We start from the raw sequence: 21,130 nt of genomic DNA on the forward strand, positions 1-21,130 counted from the left end.
TTATACAGAAAGCCTCAGGGCAGGATGACAGCACTGAACTGAGGAGTTTGATTAAATTTGTTTTTGCTAGAAGTCCTCAATTAATAAAACTGCTATAAACCAAATTTGAATTTAATATTTAGATGGGGGGGGGGTCTCTTGAAGCAGTTGTATAAAAGCCAACATGTCTGACTGTTGCTGTTTGTGAATTCTTTCGGAATGCCTACACATTCAAGTGAAACCATAAGAAAATAACCATGCAAACCTATAAAAATATATGAAAATGCACGTTACAAATAGCTGCACATATCTCCTTTTGAGCTATTAATTGAGGTAGTTGCTTTGTTTTCTGGAGATTGTACTTTTATTTTAAATTAGTGGCTGAAGATACCAAACTAAAAAAAAATATCATGTTTAATATTGAGCATCACAGGGGTGCATTGACTGACATTGTCACCTAACAGCAAGAGGTTATCTGGTTCAGATCTCAGCTGGTGTAGCCTCTCTACAGAATCTGCATGTCTTTCCTGCATTTGCATGGGCTTCCTCAGGGTAACTTCCATATCCCAAAGCCATGTTTTAGGTGGACTGGCAACTCTAAATTGTATATGTATGTTTGGGGGGGTTGTAAGACAGGATTGGTTCCCTGCTTGCGTAGTAAACATGGGGGATTCCAGTTGCTGAAGGAGTCAGATGACAATAGATGGGTACTTACAGTAAGACAAATAGATGAATAGATTTTATTAATATTTAATTTTAGGAAAAAAACAGACCTTCATTTTGAAGACAGTTATGTGCAGCTTAAAGCAAAATATTAAATGTTTTAAAATAGCTTTGAATTTTGAAATGGCTTTGTTTCATATCTCATGCCTATGAATAAAAAAAAAATTGTCTGTAAACAAGCTATTTTAAATAGAACTGACGTCTCCAGTATAGACAGGCAAATTAAATAATTTGGAAATAGATCTTGTTTTTCACAGCTTTGGTAACCAATATTGCTACCCTTTTACTGGAAGCAAATCCTACATACATACATTTATACTATATAAACTGGTGCTGATTTCTCTCATCATACATAATAATCTGTTTGGAACATCACATATATTTAGGCTATCTATGCTGTAGAATTACAATTTATGTTTGTTAATTAGGTTATTTGTAAACTGAACTAGTTCAATGGTTATTCAGCCAAGAACTGATTTATGCCTCAAGGGGGAGAAAATATATTATATTATATTATATATTATATTATATTATATTATATTATATTATATTATACTATATAATGACTGGCCATTAACATTCCAAAACAAGCACTCTGATTGGTCAGCCCAACCATCATGTCCATTGTAAATTGAGCATATACCAATGGAAGAAGTCCGATCGCCCAGATTTTTTTCTATAAATATATGCTATGGAAACTCTATTTTTTTATTTTTTTAAATAAACTTCCAAACTTTGAAGACAAAGTTAACACTTGTAAGTGAAGAGCACAAGCAGCATTCTGAAGAGCATTGTGATAGGACAGAGAAAAATAAAAGGATAACCAGGTACATTATGCAAAACTAGGGAAATGTACCTGATTATTCTTTTATTTTCTGAGTCCCAACTCTCCCACATGCTGAAAGTATCCCAATTTATTTTTTAATTAAAAAAAAAAAAAAAAAAAAAAAACCATAAAAAAAGCAATGGAGATTTTCTTTTCTCCATTGCTTCCCTTACCAGCAGAAAAATGCGGAAGAGCAGCACGGTGCCATTATACAAGGACATTATTGAAGAAAAACTTGAAAAGGCAAACAAGAAATCACAGTACAAGAGAGCATTACCACAATATAACTTAAAAGTTTTTATTGGGCACTTTCATTCTTTTCCAGTAAAGAACTTCTTCAGAATGAAAAACAGAATTAAGGAGCACGTACTTGCTATTAAAAGAAAATACAGAACCAAAGCTTTGGCACAGCATGCATTAACTTTTACAAATTTAAGGAAGCTTCAATTTTTGGTTATAGAGAGAATTGAGAAAAATAAGTTTGTGGAAGGTTTTAACAAATATCTTGAATATCTAGAGCTAAAATGGCAAGTATTTTTAAGATTGGATAAATCTCCTAGTATTAATGATTGTGTTTTAGTCAAAAGCTTGCTTAAGTACAACAGTATTTAATAATAGTGGCCAATGTATATATTTGTCCCACATGTAATTTAAGGTGCATTGGCTTTTTAAAGTAATTTTTAATTGGAATGGTTCTTAATTGTTCACAGTTTATGATTTGTTAATTAATTGTGATGCAATTTTTATTGTGTTTATAAAGCATCAATACATTGCATTTTTCATTCTGAAGGAGTTCTTTACTGGAACAGAATGAAAGCGCTCAATAAAAACTTAAGTTATATTGTGGTAATGCTCTCATGTACTGCGATTTCTTGTTTGTCTTTTCAGGTTTTTCATTTGGTTTGTTTTGTTTTCAGTATTCAGTTTTGTTTTTTACATTCACAGTATGTTGTTTTGCATTACTGCTTTAATTTATTAAGTTGTATACATCTTGGATCGAGACCATTGATTACCTTCCAGTTCCATTATGGCAGAAAGAGGTGATGCTAATTTGGATTTAACCATTCATCTCATACTGGAAGAGATGCTAATGTTGACTAAAGATGTTAAGGGAGTCATTTCAAAGGAGCAGGTTGTGCTTAATCAAGTTTACGGGAGTTTCAGAGTCTGCCAGACTTCTGGTTGGTCTGGAAATAGTTACTATGATTTTTTCCTCTGATGAGGGCACTGTTACTGGGGATGAAGTTTTTTTGGTTACACAAAATTTGGGAACTATTACAAACTACATTAATTCCAATAAGCTGAACCTGTTTAATAATCTCAGTGATGTGTACGGCACAGGACTTAAAGCATGGTGTGTCAGATTTTATTGATTTTAGAACTGCTCTGTTTGATTTGGAGCATAAAGTATTAAAACTGAAATCTTTAGAGCTGGAAAATCATTATTTAAATAGGTGCCAAGCACTTAATATAGTGCCATTAGGGTTAAGAGTTTACATTTTTCCTAATGTCATTAAGCAAGGGTACAACATTTTTAAAGAAATAAGCAGTGTTTACAACAAAGCGGGTTTGGAAGTTAAGTGGTTATTGACTATCTGGAACAATGACAAAATAAATACATTAAAAGAACACATTTTGTCTTTAGATTTAAAGGTTACTAAGCATCCGTCATTCAGACTCTTTCATCATTTATATGAGAGTTTATTATCTAAGGTGGATAAGCCGATAACAACTATTGTGAATAGGAAAAAGAAGAAATTAACAACAGACATTTCTGTATATCAGAGTGGACAGGCATTTTTGTTCAAAAAGAGAAAAGGCAAGAATTTTATGGCACAGACTTTTACTGGTGAAGACGGAAATTGTAAGCTTGATAGGTTGGACTCTTTATCTAAATTTAGATGAGGATGGACATGTATTAAGAGAGTCTACGGAACAAACTGTAGCTCGAGCGTTATCATTTTTGTTAGTAATATTGGTTTATCTACATCTAATAACAATAGTAATAATAATGTCTTAATTGATGATGGTGGAAGATCTTTGCCCTCATAACCAAACCACGCAAACCATGGGTAAATCCAGCATTACCGCCACCCAGTCTTGGATTACTGCTATGTTATATTAGGGTCTATATTAGAACACTGACTTTTGAAAACGTCGAATGTTCTAATATCGACCCCTATTCACCGAACGCTGACAATATCAAACATGCAGTACAGCGAATTTTTTCCCAGGGAAAATATTTGCTGTTCCGACACACATACACACAACACAAACACACCAAACAAACAGCAACCCACACACATACACCTAAACTCCTACATCTAACCCTACACTAAACTGTACACACACCACTAGCTATCCACTTACCTTAACACAAACCCTAACCCTAAGGTCCGTCACTATCGCACACTCACCTGACCCGTACCCTAACCCTAACTCACCTACCCTGCCCTAACTCTCACATCCACACAATCACACACTTACCTGACCAATGCCCTAACCTTAACTCACCTACCCTGTGCCCTAACCCTCACGTCCACACAATCACACACTTACCTGATCCCGACCTGTAACTTTCCACCACAATGTTGAACATAATGAAGCCACAGGAACAGCCAACTGAATTCCTTCCCTAGGAAGAAATTCGGTGTTCTGCTGCTTTGCTATTTTCAGCGTTCACTGAATAGGGGTTGATATTAGAACATTCGAAGTTGTGAAACTTCGATGTTCTAATATAGACCCTTTATATTACATAGAAATGCAAAATAGGAATTATGATTTTTTTTTAATTGGTTCCTGTTTTAATTTACTCACATTATCTTGTGATTTCAGCAAGATCATGGAACTGTAAAGCCAAAGGAAATGTCTTCTCAGCTTCCCCCAAGGATGAGCACTTGATAACATATTGAGATGCATGGTGTTAGGGTACATATGTGGAGGAGTACACAAAAATGCAAGGTTCTTGTAAAAGTTACCTCAGTACATTGTCAATTTAAACTTTTCAGTTTGTCTTATTGTAATTTTAACTGGTTCATTATTTAGCTACACACCCTGTAAAACTGGTAGGGTAGTAAATTAGCTAAAATAACTTGGGAGGAAATCAGAATATCAGAACAAAGTCTATGTAGACAGAGAGAGCATGCAAACTTTATTTAGGCTGGGATCAGAAGCCAGGACTGAATACACCAGACCCTTGAGGAAAAGATCTTAACATAAACCCCCATGTTATCTGAATAAGACTGGGGAACAAGCTTTGAGAGTACATAGGTAGTGGCAGAGAGTGATCCATGTCCTTAATTAAAAGATGTGGGACATTAGTCATTGCTATGATATATGCTGTGGGTTATGCTATACTGAGATGGCCATGATACTGGGCATGTTCTACATGGCTCTACCACATCTGGTCAAGTGCTACTAACTTGTGACACTTGCTCTGTGCTAGTTGCTCCAACTGGCAAGTGCTCCAACTTCCAAAAGCTTGACCGTAGTAAATTAGGTATCCTTCCCACCACCTGACACTAGTAAATTACACAGTCATTCCAGAACCCTAACTCTAACGTTAAAAACTCCCCAACCCTAGACATAGGACCCAATCCCCATCACTCCATAATCCTAAATCTGCACTTCCACAACCCTAAATCTAAAGTATCTGTTCATTCCATGACACTAAAACAGCACTTCTCCTCCCAAACTTTCAGATTGCTTCTCCTCCATAAACCCACTTCATATTACCTAGCCATAAAACTTACTTCTAATTCCTAAAATCTATAATCCCCTTCCTGTTCTTTAAACCTAAGACTCCTCTCCCAGTCCTTAACCCTAAACTCCCTTCCTACTTCCAAAACCTAAACCTCCCCTCATACTCCCCAAACCTAAAGCTCCCCTCCCAATTGCTGCCAAAACCGACAGCCTGTACTTCTATCCCTAAGGCCACTGCATTAATCTCACCCAAACTGGAATACTGTGTTCAGGTGAGGTACAGCAGTTCCACTCCCCCCATGGCGGCTGGACTTCATTCGAACACAGTATTTTAGTTTGAGCACACGTGGATGGCCATACGAGGTAACAGTTGCAAGAATCCTTAGTTTCGAGGTACTGGGATTGAAGCACCCGAGGCTTGGGCAACTGCAAAATACCATTCTTCCAACATGGAATGCTGTTATGGGCTTCATTCTTCTTATGGAAAGAAGGAACATCATCATGAGCAAAGTATTTATTTATTTATTTATTGACTTACAGGGATAGGCCATCAGGCAAGTTGCCCATTTTCAGCTAAGACCCAGTGAGAAGATCTCCAATACAGTACTGTAATACATCTGGTTCAAATAATAAGCAGATAAACACAGTTTACAGTGACTAAATTTAAGCATTTTAGCAATGAATGCAGAAAGTACAAAAAAACTGTTTTGCAAAGTCAAGATACAAGTTCAGCAATAGTTCAAAACAGAAAGAAAACTGAAGAAAGAATAATATAAATGAATTAGCCAGAGTATATGGTTAAATTGGGAGGTTTAAGAAAAAGTGGTTAATAAGTGAAGTACTGGTGAAAGTGACAGGATTATGTATTTGTGTATAAGATTAAAAAAATGAAAAAGAACAGATTGAAAGAGGTGCTCATACAGAAAGTGTGTACGTGTGCATCCATTACCCTAAGGATTCTAAATCTGACTAACTCAAAAGTTGCATTTTCTTTAAAATAATTTATTCTGCCCTGGTAGTCTTGTCATTTTACCTTACATTTATTTATTTGTGGCAATTTCTGCCAATTTAAAATATGCCTCATGGAAATGGATCTTACAGTACCTATGACTTCCATAATGAAGGAAACTTGAGTACGTGATGGGATAATTGCCTACCTCACCTAGTATGACAACCTCTCAAATCCCATAAGTCAACAATATTCAGAAACATTAAAAATAAAAGATAAAGAAAGAAAATGCCTCATTATACTTCACAGTCCATTGCACTGGTAAGTGAGGAATATAAGGAAAAAAATAAAATAAAAATTAAATGAATGTCATATTTTTTTTTCACGTGTGCCTACTGACCATCAGGCCTTCCGGAAGTAGAACTCTGCCCCTTTGTTCCCCTGTAATATGACTATCCCCAGTAATACAAAGGCAAAAGCTGTCTGGATGAGCTGTCTCACACAGTTAGCCCAAAGAGCTGTTTTTACCATTACCAGCAATGAGGGTATATTAAATGGCCCTAACCCATTCCCTAGGTGGGGGTGGGGGATGAGCAACTTTCATCACCATGGTGACCACAGTGTTCTCCCTGATATATGCATACACTTCTGTGGATCTGATATGCACAACCAGCTAGGTGGCCAAAAACCTACCTTTAGGCCATCCTTTTGCAATGCCAGTCCTCATCTGTGGAACTGTGGCATTAATTTTGTTCATAACAACTAATCACTGCAGTTTCACTTATTTGTCCTACTTTCTTTGTGGCAGTGTATATTTCTTAAGTCATATTTATGGTTACAGCATATTGCAGAAATGTGTACTGGTCCAGTATACAAGGGAAACTCTACTATTTTAATAGCCCAAGTATATGACAGCTGATTAGACAGAAGGACTCAACTTTTCTCTGAATAGGGCATCATATTGTTTGTTTGTTTTTTACTACTTGGTTCCCTCTAACTGAGAACAGAGAACCAGCAGTCCGATATGTGGACTAGTAAGATGTAGAGAGGCACTGACATGGCATCATGAATGCAGTTCTTGTTCTAATGCAATTTAGGTTGTTTATTGATTAAAATGCTACCACTTCAAGCACTTTACAATAAAATAAATGCAAAATTGAAACAGCCATCATAATCAACAACCCCTTTCTTCCATTTGTACATGGGAGTGGGGTGTCATGTCAGCTGTTAACAATTCTCTTTCCAGAGCCACTCTCCTTGCCCTCTCTCCCATAATCCACCTCTCCCACAATCCATCCATCTCTTAGCTGGGTGGCTATGTCTCCTTTTGCATTCTTGCTGTCTTTCCCAAACTGTGCTTTACTAAATCATCTGGTTTTCTGGATGTTACCAATCCACTGTAATCTGTTTTCCTTGTTCTTCTCCATACAGCTACTTTTCCACTTCTTTGGCACTTTTCTGTTACACAATACCCAAGACTCTTTGTGCCAGTCAGCTAAAGCTCCTCTGATCCTATCTTTGACCTTCTTGTTTGGATTTCTCTTTTCCTCGACCACCCCACCCACACATTTGAAGATGCTAATCTCTTCCACTAGTTTCTCTTCTATCTCAGTTTTCAGTTTCTTCTGATTTTTCCCATTTGCTGCCTTGACAGCAGTTATATCTGTACTCAGCATCATCCTCTGTGCCATGCCTTCAGTTTTGTATTCCAGTCCAGTACGATTTGCTGAAACTCCTGTTCAGAGTCTGCTTGTAATGCCACATCATCTGCATACTACAGTTTGATTTTCCCCTCTGACCTTTTTGCTGATGTAGTCTATGAACAGAATATTAAAAACTGCTCATAAGTTTATTAGTAGATCGCTGTACATAGCCTGCAGAAATTATACCAATGTTTCCAGAACACTGAACCATCACTAGACTGCACAAGTCATATGCTTTCTTGGAGGCTGGGAATATCCATTTGGACTACTTACTCATCTCCAGATTTTTCTCCATTATCCGTCTCACTGCAAACATCGAGTCAGTTGTACTGCATCATGATCAGAATCTGAACTTTTAATTTATGTTTTCTAGTATTCTGCATATCATTTACAAGTTGCTCTCTCTTGAGTCCCTCTTTCAGTCTTCCTGCTGTGTTCTTTCCTTTCCCAGTCTTTTCTTCCTTTTCAAGTTATGTGGCACACACTGCCATTTTACTGTTTTGCGTATGTGTATAATGCCACCCCCACTTTCTGTCCACCAAGCTGAACAAGTCCAGTTTCACATGCATCTATATGTACTCCTCCTCTTTCATCCTAATCATGTCTTTTGTACCTTACTGACCAGTTTCATGTCTTTTTCCATGAAAGGGCAGCAGAGTTTTGCACAATATTCCAGTTGTGCCTTGACCACTGGCATACAGACTGGTCAGATGACCTCTTTGTTTGCTGAAACATTTACTCTAGATATATCACATCTTGTTTGATTTCACCATGACCACTTTATTCTGGATCTGATGATTCTTTTGTGCCATAATTAGGATGAATAACCTTTATCTTGCTCAGTGTTGCTTTGTGACCATCACCCAGGTAGTAGTCATTTTTGGAGTTATTGATCCTTACATGTAAGGCCACATATTATGCAGTACCACACCTCTTTTGCCACTTCATAGTCCAATTGGCTAATCTGTGAAGGTTTCTCCTCCCAGTAACATTATCACCCCAATATGGGTTAATCGTAATCTCAGTACCTCTGGTCATATCTGACATGACTCTCCAGTGGTACTATTGAGTTAAGGACAGAATTCTAAAGGACTTCACTAGCCACATCTATTTTCTATCAGTGCCTGAATTCACCACCACCTTCATTTCCTTTCACTTATTCATTCCTTTATCCATTTTAATTTCAATTTTCCCCAGTTCCATACCCCCTAATTTTCTAAATTGTCATTTTTTTCGGGGGGGGGGGCAGAGGTATAACGTTTGCTAAAGCTTCAACACATCCACTTGAGTTTTTAGTCTCCAGTTTCTGTGTCATCCAGTCACAGAACTTCATAAAAATAGCTCATTCGGAACTGTTGGCTAAACTTTCTGTGCTGACGTTCAGTAGGAATTCAATCATTCGCTCACAATGTTTTCCATGTCTTTACCTACCTCGGGTAAGACTAATGATTTTCCTTCAATATCTCCACATATATCACACTAACAATGATTTGATCTTACATTTTTAGTTGAGTGTACTTTCCCAAAGGTATATTTTATTAAGTCAATTGCCTCTGTGCTGCTGTGGTGTACAGGGTCACTGAATTTCAAAAAAAAGATCAGAGCACAAATGTGCACCTTAAAGTGTATTTTGGTCTTTCTCCACGTTAGTGCAGTCTCAGTATGTTTACATTTGAAGCCTTTCACATGGCAATGTAAGGGGAGCATGTCATTTGTAAAAACAGTTCTTTGGTGCAATGTCTTATACAACAATTTTTTTTATTACACATGTTTATCTTTTATTGCCATCCCAGTGGTATAGAGGGACCAGCTGTGAGTGTGACCTAGGTGACCCAGTTTCAATTAGCAACTCACTTGACCAATGAACGTGCCAGGGAGGGAATACAGCTACCATCACAGGGTGGGTGAATGGACCTATAGGCATCCTCATTATTGATCACTACTGTAGGCTAGTGATGGAACATTGGTACAAGTGCCTAAAGAGAAGAACAGGGTGGAGACATGGCTAAGCTGCTGCCGAGGTGGAACAATACACTGCATGCCTCCACTGCACACTCACCCCTCCCAAGGCATACCATTAGGTCCACGAGGAAGGGGGGAAATGAGTAGGTCATAACTAGTACCAACCCCATGGCAGAAGCACAGATGTGCCGATCTCAGGGAATACCTAGCTGCACGCCCTGCAAGACTGAAGGGACAGTCAAGGGGGGCAAGGAGACAGCTGGTAGATCCAGTGTGAGCAGGTACTGGGCCAGTATCATGAAGGAAGGATGAGGAACAAAAGGTGTTTTTTTTTTGTTTTATGGTAACATTGTTAGAAAGCATAACTGAAGTTATTGAGAGCCTAAGGAACATATATTTTTTAAGCAATGTTCTGAAATTTGGATGGCACAGTGGTGCAGTGGTAGCATTGTCACCTCACAGCAAGAGGTTCCCTGGTTCAATTTTTGGCTGGGGTGCCATCTGTGCTGAGTCTGCATATCCTCCCTGCGTTTGTGTGGGTTTCCTCTGGGTGCTCTGGTTTCCTCCCATGTTACAAAGACATGTGTCTGGAGCATTTCTCCCCAGGTCTCTGCTGAAAATTGGCTCATTCCAAGTTGGACTTTCTCGGTTAACAAATGTAAAATAAATTCAGAAGGTTTAAACATTTTCTAAGAATGTATCTTCTACTGTGCACTGATCTTCTGTACCTTCAAGAAAATCACATCAATTCACTGCCACTCATAATCAGCTTTATTTGAGATAAGCACTTTCATCTTACACTGTAACCACATTTATTCATCTACAAGAGGAATAAGAAGCATGGAGAATACAAGTCACCTATAAAATGAAAAAGCTGGGACCAGTTCTCCGAAACAGGTAAGCTTGCCCCTTAATACCAGAGCTCTCATTATTCACATGGACTTAGTGATCACCCCACCTCCTCACACAAAACCAGAAAGTGTATTTCTGCAGTTTATGACATTGTCTTTTAACAGGTTTTTAATTATTTTATGTTGCTATATTACATTTGGGAATTTTGATGAACTTAATCCAGTATTAGAATAACATTAAATTCACTCATGTTTGTGTGAGGAACAATATTTGAGGGAGCATCACATCAAGCAAAGGCACAAACAGATTAGTCCCTAAACAGTACACTGGACCATGCTGCCATTGTTATAGGGATGTTTTCTTAGCACTTACATATTATCTCAGCCAGGTTGCAAACATCTCATGCTTGTACATACAGTGCTGACAAATCACAATGAACCAGTCACAGATAATGTAAGGACCCAGATTTCTACTAATAAACACAATCAAACTGAAGTTCATAGGTTCATAGATTAGTACTAGGCTAACTGCCCATGTGGGCTATTATAAGCCTAGCCAATTACCCCATGTCAGAATCAAACCCTGCACCTTGTGTTTATAAGGTAAACACTTTAACCATTATGCCAACCTCCCTCTTTTGGGTTAGAGGCCATTACTGATCAAAAGTGATCTATTATGTGTAAAACAGCTTGCCAATGAAAAAGTATTATCTCACCCTGGGTCTAAACAATTCATGGTTGTACATACAGTTTTGACAAACCACAATAAAGAGGTCTCAGAAAACATAACTACAGAAATCTGTAGTAATAAACACAAAGAGAAGCTTGTTAAAAATAAATATTAATAAAAAATGACTGCATAAATCTACTTGAGCCCTCGCTGACATCACTTGAGGAATACCATAGGGTGCATTCCTACTCTTCAATGCAGTACAAGGTGTGTATGACCTCTGAGGCATCCATTACACTGTATAGATGCACTCACTATCTTGACATCAGTGACAGTAAAGTTCAATGAACTTTTAAAACCAGCATTTCATAAATGATTATAATTTTACATTGGCTGTTGGAAACTATTGACATACAGACCAAAATGTATGATGGCTCTGGAAGCATGATGTGCCATGTTATACAAGTTAAATTATTAACTGTGATGGTACACTAACATTATTTCTTTCATTACTACACAAATGTCAAGAGAAGAAACAGCTTCACAGCACTGAGCTAAAAAACAAGTTTTAATACAAATATCAAAGCTTTCGGATGAAGTCCTTCATCACACTGATGAAGGACTTTGTCAAAAGCTTTGATATTTGTATTAAAACTTAGTTTTTAGCTCAGTGATGTGAAGTTGTTTCTTCTCTTGACTTTTGTTTGTTTGCAATCTTCACTTCATCACAGTTGTGTTTGTTTGTCTTGCATTACTACACAAATGACATGTTAACTCATCAAGGAAATGTATAGAAGACTGGAATAAATCAGATTTGGCAAAATAATGTTAATATTTTTGTCAGCACATAAACGGCATGTGAATATATCAAGATTGAGTTGTTTGGAACCTGGTTGTGATAATATATAATTATATACCTCTCTGTACCCTCTCTCTTTTTTTTATTTCCTAAGGCCTCTAGAGTTTTTAAAAATAACACTTATGTTCCCTGGACAGTGTTTTAAAATTTGTAAGCTGTCTTCCCATTTCAGTGGCTGTGTGTGGAAAATAATTGTCAGTTTTGTAGACTTTCCCTGTAAAAGTTAGATATTTCACCTTGGCATTTTTTCTGATGAACAGATGAGACCTCGCCTAGATAACCACAGGAAAAATGGTGAGTCCGTTGTATCTCCAATTGTAACTTTTGGGTTAGAGGCCATTACTGATCAAATTTCCAAATTAACTTGGCAAAGTAGTTAAGATGGCGACAGACTTCATCATGCTTCAGTGCAAGGATTATCAGCTGATTGCTTCGGACACAGCTTTTACATTCCAAGCCATAGTATCACTTTGGCCATTATGTCAAAAAACTGAAGCCACAATGCTCACATCAGGGGCAGGAGCAGTGAATTGCTCTGATTAAATCAAAAATCAAAAACTGGTTAAGACTTGAAGACACTGTTTTTAATTTACTGTGGGTACATTCTCCACTGAGTGATCCAGCCATGGATTTGGAATAAAGAAATACTTTAACCTAAATACCCACAGTGTTAGATATAATAGAGAGGAGGGGATTGCAACACAGGACCACACACAACATTGTATTACTATTTCCCCATTGTTTAAAAGGCCCTGGAACTACAGAATTTCACACGTGGTGACTAATCAAAACCACATTCCCTGCTCTGAGGCTTCTTAGGGGATGCCATCCAGATAACTAATAAATAATCTGAGGCATGTTTGGATTTTAACTGGGTATGTAGGGTGACTCCCATTTCTTTTATTTATAACAGAAAGCATTTGATGACATTCAAGCAGGCTGCTTCTGATCCTTTCTCGTTAAGAAAGTAGTATGCTAAAATAGGAGTATATTTGCTAGCCCAGATCTGTGCATATGAAACTGTATCACTAGCCTGCTTGTTAAGTTTTAAACACTGGCTTAAAAAATTAGATTTAATTGAAATGAACAAAAACAAGATAACTAAATATTGCACTGGAATGCATGCAAGCATCATTGATCCTTTTTATTGCATTGGAATGCATGCAACCATCATTGATCCTTTTCATTGCACTGGAATGCATGCAACCATCATTGATCCTTTTCATTGCATTTGGAATGCATGCAACCATCATTGATCCTTTTCATTGCATTTGGAATGCATGCAAGCATCACTGATCCTTTTCATTGCATTTGGAATGCATGCAACTATCATTGATCATTTTAAAGAGTTAAATCAGTTTTATCATGGTTAGCTAGAAATCGAGCTTCAGCATTTGAATAGGTCCTATAAAACAGACTCACAGCAAATATTCTCACAAAACCCAAAACTCGTTGGCATATTTTTGTCTAGCTGATTCATTGAATATTTGATAGAGACCATAATATTATATGGCTGATACTTTTAAATAAATATATATACACAAACGCGCACACACACACACACACACACACACACACACACACACACACACACACACACACACACACACACACACACACACATAAATACATGAATAATTCAGTGGGGAAGATAAAGGTAATTTCAAGCCATCTAATCAAGCTGTGTTCCGTAACCTTCTTTTAGTTAACATTTTTGACTAATTATAGGAGTTTATTCTAATTAGGAGTTATTCTGCGAAAGCTAATACTTCCTGCTGATTGGTTAAAGTACCTCCTATTCTCTACCAGTCCCTAAACCAGGACAAGCCCTATTAGATGGCTCGGATTCTTCAAGCCCCTCATTCCTCTTACAAATGAACAAATATGGTTACAATGTAAGAAAATGTTAGATCTGATGATGTCTTTAGATGAAAATGCTTATCTGAAATAAAGCTCATTTAGAGTGGTGCTGGTAGATTTGTCTGATTTTTTTTGAAGCTACAGATCAACACATGGTAAAAAAATGTCATTCCTAGAAAAGGTTTAAACCTTCTCAATTTCAAGAATTTGTTTAAAAAACACAGTCCACAAGCTGTCAGTAACAGCAATGATTTTTAATTTGATTTGTTCTGGTGTAGGTGTCTCATGGATAGTGACAAGTAGGTGAGCGTTGATAACTTTCCTGAGTTAATCATTTAGTACTGATTATAGCATTGCAGATGTGCTGAAGTCCATTATTTTGTGTTTCATTATAATACAGTGGACCCAGGACTAACAGGACTGCAGCTACATGAATCTCTGTTTAGTCTTGTAGACTGAAGCCAGAGTCCTCTGTTACCTGTCCATTGTTCAGGAGTTGGTCAAAGAAATTTATGAGAAAGACTAAAAGAACTCCACCAGATGTTTCAGAACTCTTGTAGTTCTCATAGCACGCTGTCCTCTTCCTCCTCTTTACCCATCAACACTTTCTTCCTGTCTATCCTGCTATAGGTTAGTGTCTTTCCATTGTCCATCACCTACACTCCCCACTCTAATACACCCCACAACCTTTTACCATTTTATGAATACTTATTCAAAGAATTCACTTAGAATTTCATTGTTATCATTACCCATACCTTTCCATCTTTGATGATCTTTTAGGGCTCTGCTTTACATTTCTTCCTTTCTCAATGTGACTGAAGAAAACTTTTTTCCATTATTGATCTCTATGACAAGCACTTTCTGTATGTCTGATTCTGTTTTCTTTACAGTTTGGATTCTTTGCAACTCAGAATAGTCCATTTCTGTCATATTCCTTTGGACTCTTGCCTCCCCTCGATTCACTGGTGGGCCATCTTATTTTCTGTAGTGCTTCCTTTATCTCTCTAGCAAATCATGTTGGTTTTCTCTTCTTTTGACTTTGTTGTTAATTTTCAGACCAATTTCTTTTGTCACGAGTACACATATTTTAATCTTATCCCTCAGTGGATGAGTTCTCTTATATAGCTCCCAGCTGTCAACCAGTTCTTCAAACAGTCCTAATAATTACTGTCAACTCTTCTGTAATCCCAAGCCTTGTTTTTTTCCTTTTCTGATATTATTCTATTTCTTCATAATGAATCTAGTCACTGCAGCATTACTGCCCTTACCTCTGGCTTGTCTACCTATCCTCCTGTAGGCTGAAGTAGCTTAGTCATTGATTGAACCAGTGCATTCCCCATTTGCACATATAGATACTAGAATACTTCATTCTGTTCCAATGAGGTTGATAACATCCATAAGCATGGCAGTTTCCCCTACTCCAGTCATGCATACTTCAGCTGATTTTGCCCTTGCCCCCTCTTCAGGAGTCTGACACCTCATGAACTATCTGACCATGAACAGTCACCTTTCTTATACTCTGCTTTCATAGTCAAAGTATTGCATTGAGGTCCAGTGATAGACTGCCATCTCCTTACTCTTATGTCATTTTTCTGCTACTTCACAAAATATGCCCCCAACTTACACAGACTGCTATCCTTACATTAATTCCATCTTTTCTGTCATTTTGGGCTGCGTATAATCCTGGATGAGCATAAACCATTCTCATGTGTTACTTGCACAGATTTAATGTATTTCTTTCACTTCCTTATCATTTAAGTAAAAGGCTTTGTAGTGCTTCCATTTTCCTCACCAGGCTTCTGGCACTACAAACCATTACATTCCAAAGGTCTGTGTCTACTCTGCCTGTCTTATTATTATGCCTCCATCATCCCCTGTCCTTGCATTCTCAGTCTTTCCTCTCTGTAATCCAACCTAAAGATGCCATCGTTCTTTTCTGTCTTGACTTAAGCAAAGCTAAGCAGCCCAGGTCTATGTAGACCCTGTTTCCTCCTCTCTTGCCACCCCCCCCCAGTTTCCTACTAATTATATGCTCTCCTACTTTGTCCATTGTTTTAGCCAAACTTCAGTCAGAAAGTCTGCTCTTAACAGACAAACTGGCAGTGAGTATTGGTAACAGTTTCATTTGTGCTGCCATGAACCTCAACTCCTTCTAAGCCTTCACTGCCTTGCTAACCACCTCCTGGACTACTGTAACACAGAACTATAAATGCGTTATTTTTGACAGTTAGTGCGTAGCTTCCTCATGCTTGCATAGCCATGCTCAGTGTCACTACAGGTGCAGGCTTTACTTTAACCTGTTAGATCGTGGCTCTCTTCTTCCTTATCTTTCATTTTAATTAAGCCTTACAGTATGAGGGTACCACCTGTCTTCAGCTTGCAATTTTCTGTTTCATAGCTGTCCCTCTTAGATGGCAGTTTTTTTTTTTTTGTCTGGTCTCTGACTCTTTTAGTCCCTAAGAATGTCTTAGCTTGGGTTCCTTGGTCCCCAAGTTTCTCGTATGCATATTTGACATCTTTCAGGCTGTTCATGCCTTATCAGCTTGGCCCATTCCTTTTGCATGTCAGAGCAGGATGTGGACATTATCAAAATATGGAGTTTAAACAACTTAATGGATCGCTCATGTATGTACTGGGAAATATCTAAGTTCTAAACACCAAGCTTTAGCTCTTAACTCATTACAGTCAATTGATCTCTCCAGGTGTTTCTGCAGTTACATCCTACTGACCCCTCTAGGTGTCATATATTACTTGTTCATATTTGTATTAATTCCAAAAACATTCAATGTACAACATTTTAAAAGATCTTATATCAAAGCTTACACAACGACAAACCCAACTTTATTGTTATTTGACCTATGTCTAGTGCAGGTAAAGATGTATTAATTGATGTTGATATAATTTGTATTTATATTGTTATAAATTTCATATATTTCTAAATTTCTCATCAACCAAGTAGCACAGAAAGAACTGTTCTGCCTCATATGAAAACTCTTAGCTGGAGTAACAAAATGCTGCTGACAGTAGGTGTATAACTTGAGTGGTTACTTTGTTATTATAAGTTGTTTACATAATATTACATACTAAGTTACTATGTTTATTGTGCAATAAAATGCAGTTTAAGACATATAACCCAAAGAATACTACCACTATAAGAATAGTTTGTGCTGAAGAGTTTGCCAATCACACTTCTTTAGTTGGTTACACAGATATGAATATTTGTTTGAAATGTGAAGACATAATTTGATTCTATCAAAAAGTTTTGGCTCCACCATTTGGAAATTACATTGCAAACTTCCAGAGCTCCATTGGAGGGAATGGGTTAAAATGCCATGGCACACATCAGTACATCACCCCCTGTACCCAACCCCTGCATGTGGGTCCATGCATTATCTTTACCCATCTGAGGAGCCAACCCCTCTTTTCTAAAGTCTTCTCTTGTTTTTTCCTTAGAGAATGTACTACTAGCACACATTTTGCCTGATCCTGTCCCTCTCCTGCTTTCACATTCTTTCAAGCTGCCACCTACCAGCCTATCATGCCTAGCCTTACTACATACCTCTCAACTGTAAAGATTTTCACAGAATGTCCATATTTTTGTTCATATTTTCTTCCTCATACAATTTGTGTTTTTTCTGGAAAAACATTAAAGACTGAAGTCACTAAATAATACCAAATAGTTATAGAAAATTGAGTTTCAGACTTTATATCCTTCATAAAATACATAATAATGCAAAACCTGTTATTCTAGCAACTTTCTATGTTTATAGGAACAATACTTAATTTTGTCCCTATTTTTTTTGCACTTATGTCCCCCCATTCTTTCTGGCTTTGTCCAGATTTCTTGCACTGAGAGGTTGAGAGGTATGACTACATCATTAGAGCCTTCATTGCTTGGGGTGCCTCCCCCACACACATTTCATCCTGTCTTCATTGCTTCCATACAGGAGCTGCAGTGTATTTTCCCTTCCATCAGCTGTGATAAAATTCTCTTGATCTTTCACTATTTTCTTGAGCTGCATCACACCACACTGAACAAATCTCTAAAAACATTTGCAGTGACTCCCTTCCAGAGGTCCCTCAGCTGTGTCAACAAGTCATGCTTCACACATTCCTAGTTTGTGTTGTTAGGTGCTCACATACCATCATATCTGTTGAGTTTCACATACTTTAGAAAGAATATTAGTCAGCGGCAGAGCTAGAGTTTGTGCTGCCCAGGGCCATCTTTGAGTTTGCCGCCCCTCCCCTTCACAAAATCATGGTGAAATGGGCCCCCTCCCATACACAGCCCTGCCCCCTGCAGCCATTCAGTGTTCCATTACTTGGCTATTTCTCCCCATTTACCATAAACACTGTAATGTGCATACTGTTTTATGCTTTACTTCTACAGTTATATTAGTTGGATTTAATTTAAAACTTTTATTTTAATTTTATAGCACAATCACTGACAAACATCTGCTAAAAAAGCAATACAGTCTCACAATGAAAACAGACTTAGCATTAAAACTACTCTGTCCTTGAAACTCACATTCATTAAAACAACACTGAAACCTTCATTCAAAGGAAAATACATCTGGCCAGAGGTGGATAAAGTTTACCTTTGGGCTGTTTTCAAATCATAGGCCCCCGGCACAGTATTTAGGGCCATGCAAACATATATGTGTGTTCTTTGATTCACCTTCCTGAAAATGTTTAATAATAAATAATAAAAACACAAGACAATACTTACTACTTTAACACAATGACATTACAGAGTTCAGAAATCACAGGAAAATGCTTTAAAATAATACTGTAGAATAGTCTGACATAAATTTAGAAAACAGCTAGATTAATCTGGCTATTTCTATCTGTAAGAGAAATCACTGTTCTAAATAAATATCTTACTTACAGAGCCAAGGCAGAGTGCTGGTTAATTGATGTGTTCAGGTACAGACAAAATCCAAAATGCTCTATCTTTTACTCTGGGAAAGTTTAAAATTGATAACACAGTACTGCTGAGTCATTTCAGATTACATCATTCTGAACAGTTGTGATTTAGTTTCCCAGGCTAACAGAAACTCAAAATTTACATTTCTTAGTAAGCTGTACCTGGCCAAGAAACCACAGCAATAAAAGACATTATACATGTAAAACCTTAGTAACTATCTCTTAAATCAAGAGAATAGAAAGAATTTCCTGGCCCAGACATCCTGTCTCCGAGTTTGAGATCAAACAGTCATACAATGCTTTTCTTATCAGATTTCTTCCAGCAGAGTGCACTGTGGCTCCATTTTTGAAGCTCAATACAATATATAGTTTAATCATAACATATAGTTCTCTTTACATTTGTAAACCAAGCCTGTGAATTATATTAATATTTACAAATGACATAGAATTATTTACAAAATTCTATCTAGCTAGGCTGGCAGCCTTCACACTCCACACCCTCCGATTCTACAAAGTAGGATCTCAGCTCAGCACATATACCTGTAAGTTGACCTATCTGGTTAAACCCTTTTGCCATTTGTATCCTCACTGTCTCTGCTTCCCTCAACGGATGAATAAATCTTCTTGATTTATCATAACTGGACTTATGGATAGAACTCTTCTTGAATAATTGAGCCTTGATAGTTTTATTGTTCTTAACTTTAGTCCTCAATGAAATGGAACTAATAGGTAGCATCATTCTGGTTTGCCTGGATAGAAGTCTTTGAGCAGGTAAGCCAAGAATATCATCACAGGGTGTATCTTTGAGATTAAGTAAATTCAAAAAGACATTGGTATTGTAACACTTTGACCATTCAAGTAATTGCTTTGCACTCTGCACTGCACATTCAGCTAACCCATTTGACTGTGGATATTTAGGACTGCTAGTAACATGTACAAAGTCCCATTGGCTTGCAAATTTCTGAAATAACTGACTAGTAAATTGAGTACCATTGTCAGAAATAAATTTGGATGGACTACCATGGACTGAGAAATGCCATTTCAACTTAGTAATAACAGCAGTGGATGTTAGGTTAGCTAGCACATCTCAAACCAATTCAAATAAGAGCCTACCAATACTAAGTAGTGTTGATTGTTCCACTCAATGATATCAGTGGCTACTATTGACCAAGGTATTTCAGGAACTTGGCTTAGCTGAGGTGGTTTTCTTTGCAAATGTGATTTAGTACTATTGCATACTGAACCAGAAGAAAATACTTTATCAATGTTTTTCACAAGTGAAGGCTAAAATACTAATTTTCTCACTCTTCTCTTAGTGGATGTGGAACCTGGGTGACCACAATGCAAAATCTGAATATATTCTTGTTGTAAGGAAGCAGGAACAACAAATTTAGGACCTTTGAAAATAATGCCGTCTTCCATCAACATTTCATCTCTGTAAGGAAAATAGGTCTGCACTTCAGGTGGTACACTAGATTGTTTTGATGGCCATCCAGCATTAATGTAGTGATTGAGATTCTGAAAAATTGAATCAGTTTTTGTGTGATCTCTCTCAGCTCATCAAGTCTAGTGGTTGAGAAATTACATACTGCATCACGTCAAAGTCAAAATTCTCCGCACCAAACAGTTCCGTCGTATTTCTGGGCAATCTGGATAAGGTATCAGCCAGATAAATTAGTTTGCCTTTTATATAGACCATTTTGAAGTTATACTTTTGCAACTTGGGCATCATTCTTTGTAATCTTGCTGGAGTTGAATGCATAGGCTTCTTTAAAATAGTAACTAGAGGGTGATGGTCAGTTTCAATCTGAATAGCTGGACCATAGATATAATCATGAAATTTGGAACATGCAAATACTACTGCCAAAAGTTCTTTCTCAATTTGAGCATATTGCATCTAAATTTGGGTAAGTGTTCTAGATACATATGCTACTGGTCTGCCCTCTTGAAGAATAACTACTCTAAGACCAAATTTTGAAGCATTACAGGAAAGAGTAACTGGTTTATTTACATCATGGTATTTTAATGTAGGTGGGGTGGCAATTTTCCGGTTAAGATCTTCAAATGCTTTCTGGTGCGGTTTTAACTATGACCATGTAACATTTTTGCATGTCAGCTCT

This window comes from Protopterus annectens, chromosome 7.part0, assembly GCF_019279795.1.
Source record: "Protopterus annectens isolate FY-2018-M chromosome 7.part0, PAN1.0, whole genome shotgun sequence".
In the NCBI taxonomy this organism is placed as follows: Eukaryota; Metazoa; Chordata; order Ceratodontiformes; family Protopteridae; genus Protopterus; species Protopterus annectens.